The sequence below is a fragment of the Labrus mixtus genome, chromosome 5, assembly GCF_963584025.1.
Source record: "Labrus mixtus chromosome 5, fLabMix1.1, whole genome shotgun sequence".
Lineage (NCBI taxonomy): Eukaryota > Metazoa > Chordata > Actinopteri > Labriformes > Labridae > Labrus > Labrus mixtus.
In genome coordinates this window covers 33,021,847-33,024,914 of record NC_083616.1, presented here as the reverse complement: position 1 = coordinate 33,024,914, position 3,068 = coordinate 33,021,847, and the positions used below count along the sequence as shown (strand labels likewise).

At 42.0% G+C, this 3,068-nt stretch overlaps 1 protein-coding gene across 1 annotated transcript in view; it reads left to right on the top strand.

Moving 5' to 3' along the window:
* The first annotated feature begins 962 nt into the window (after positions 1 to 962).
* Positions 963 to 3,068, top strand: part of LOC132974810 (spermatid perinuclear RNA-binding protein-like) — a 76,083-nt gene continuing 73,977 nt past the window's right edge. The window contains exon 1 of the mRNA XM_061039085.1: positions 963 to 1,190. The gene's annotated coding sequence lies outside the window, so the exon portion shown is untranslated. The remainder of the gene's footprint in view (positions 1,191 to 3,068) is intronic.

Below are 3,068 nucleotides of genomic sequence, written 5' to 3'. Positions count from 1 at the left end.
AGTTATTTAAATGAATGTATGGAAGCCCTCAGTGGACATATATCCATACAATTGTACAATTAATTTATCAGACGCTTTTATCCAAAGCGACGTACATCAGAGAGTAAGAACAACACACGCGAGGATCTAGAGAGGAGGAAACAACGACAGGAAGAGCAAACGATCAGCTTTGAGTCTGATTGGACACACAGGTGCTGACAGGAAGTGACCAGAGGCAAAGCACAACATCGACAGCTGTTCTTGAGAGTTAAAATCAGCATCAAAAAACATCCTAAATATCATCATCATTAAGTTAGTAGGTATTCATGAAAGAGCTGGGTCTTTAGCTTTTTCTTAAAGGTGCAGAGGGACTCTGTAGATCACATGGAGTTTGGAAGTTCATTCCACCACCGGGGGGGCGACAGAGGAGAAGAGTCTAGTCAGCGTCTTAGGACCCTGTTGTGAAGGTTGGATCAGACGCCTTTCACTGGCAGAGCATAGTGGAGGGGGAGGGAGTGTAGACCTGGATCAGAGGGTTTAGGGAAGGAGGAGATGTTTTTGTAAGTGAGCAGCAGAGTTTATCTTGTGGGAACAAGTTATTATCTTGTACACATAATATATTTTTGCTGTGCATACAAGTTATCATCTAAGTAATATGCACAAGATCATAACTTGTTTGCACAAGATAATCATATTGTAATAAAATAAAAGTTTTTACTTTGAGGGGCTTCAGGGGCTCTGTACAAAACAATAAGTTGGTAAGCTAAAACAATGATTGCGTCCACAGTTATTTAAGATACAATTTATGATCTTAAGTCATGAACTTGAGAGCTTTCTTTATCACAAAGGGCTCACATACATACACGGATGTATGCTAATACAAGTATGTAAAAATGTCTTTAAAAAAGGGTTCTGATTATTTCCTGTTGAGCGGCTCATCCTATCATTAGACGATCTTTGTTTCGCAGTAGCAGTTGGTAGGCGCATGCGCAGCCGCATCCTCCGTTCTCCCCTGCTGGAGCGCTGACAGCAGGCTGCCTGGTGACCGCTGCTGCTTCCTTTCACTCCACGTTGTGTTTCTATCCGGATACAAACCGACACCGAAACCGGGACTTAATATCTGTCACAGGACCCTTCAAAGAACTACAACAACAAAGAGTTTACGGAGGCAGGAGCCCTCTCCTCTCCCGGTGCTCCTCCCGGTGCTGAAGGTAAGAGTCCGCTTCTTGTGACAGTTTCAGTGCGGAGGAGAGAGAGGGATGAACCGGCTGCTGCTGTCCCGCACGGCTCGGCTGACTTTAGACCTCATGTAGTCCGGCTTCAGGACTCTCTCTGTGTTCAGTCTGTCAATTTATAACTCGAGTCTTTTAAACGAGATAACTGAAATAACGAGATAACTGAAATAACGGGATAACTGAAATAACGGGATAACAGAAATAACGAGATAACTGAAATAACGGGATAACAGAAATAACGGGATAACAGAAATAACGGGATAACTGAAATAACGAGATAACTGAAATAACGGGATAACAGAAATAACGGGATAACTGAAATAACGAGATAACAGAAATAACGGGATAACAGAAATAACGAGATAACTGAAATAACGAGATAACTGAAATAACGAGATAACAGAAATAACGGGATAACTGAAATAACGGGATAACAGAAATAACGAGATAACTGAAATAACGAGATAACTGAAATAACGGGATAACAGAAATAACGAGATAACAGAAATAACGAGATAACTGAAATAACGAGATAACTGAAATAACGAGATAACTGAAATAACGAGATAACAGAAATAACGGGATAACTGAAATAACGAGATAACAGAAATAACGGGATAACTGAAATAACGAGATAACTGAAATAACGAGATAACTGAAATAACGGGATAACTGAAATAACGAGATAACTGAAATAACGGGATAACTGAAATAACGAGATAACAGAAATAACGAGATAACTGAAATAACGAGATAACTGAAATAACGGGATAACTGAAATAACAACAAGTTTGCGTTAAAACGAGGCTGCTCAACGTCTCTGTGAATTTAAAGGAAACCGTAAATACTGCGATAAAGACATCACAGGAAGTTTCCTCTTATCCTTAAATAAACCCCGGGTTGTTTTTACATTAAATCATAAGAGCAGCTGTTAGTGTGAAGGAGCACAGGTGAGTCTGCTGATACACCTGCACACTCAATCATTCATCACATATCAGGTTCACCTTTTACATCATCAATACTTTAAATCAGCCAGGAAGTATCTTTAGGCTTTTAGAAATAACTTAAAGAGGACATATTCTCCCCCTCCTCCACCTTTTCTAACAGTCTCCTCCTCCACCTTTTCAAACAGTCTCCTCCTCCACCTTTTCAAACAGTCCCCTCCTCCACCTTTTCAAACAGTCCTCCTCCTCCACCTTTTCTAACAGTCTCCTCCTCCACCTTTTCAAACAGTCCCCTCCTCCACCTTTTCAAACAGTCCCCTCCTCCACCTTTTCAAACAGTCCCCTCCTCCACCTTTTCAAACAGCCCCCTCCTCCACCTTTTCAAACAGCCCCCTCCTCCACCTTTTCAAACAGTCTCCTCCTCCACCTTTTCAAACAGTCCCCTCCTCCACCTTTTCTAACAGTCCCCTCCTCCACCTTTTCAAACAGTCCCCTCCTCCACCTTTTCATCTGTGCTTTGGTCAAAATATAACATGAATCAAGCAGCAGAGGAGGTTTGTGACCCTGTATAAACCAGCTCTCTCAGAACGCTCCGTTTTGGTGTGTGTGTCTCTTTAAATGAAAGCTGTCGTTCTGTCGCTGTATGCTGTGATTAAAACATCATGTACATTAAACTCTGATCCATCAGCTCGTCTGTGAACAGATTCTCTTCCTCAGGTCGGTTTCACCCGGTCGTCATGACTACGGTCAACTCAGAGTTAGTTTTTTTATCGGCGGTGTGTGGGGGTGGAGTAGCAGAGAGAATCACTCCCATGATGATCCCAGCCTTCACATCATCTTTTGTTGTTGTTTTGATTGAGAGCCCCCTGGTGGTGGAGTCTACGTACTGCGCCTTTAAGATAAGACTCGA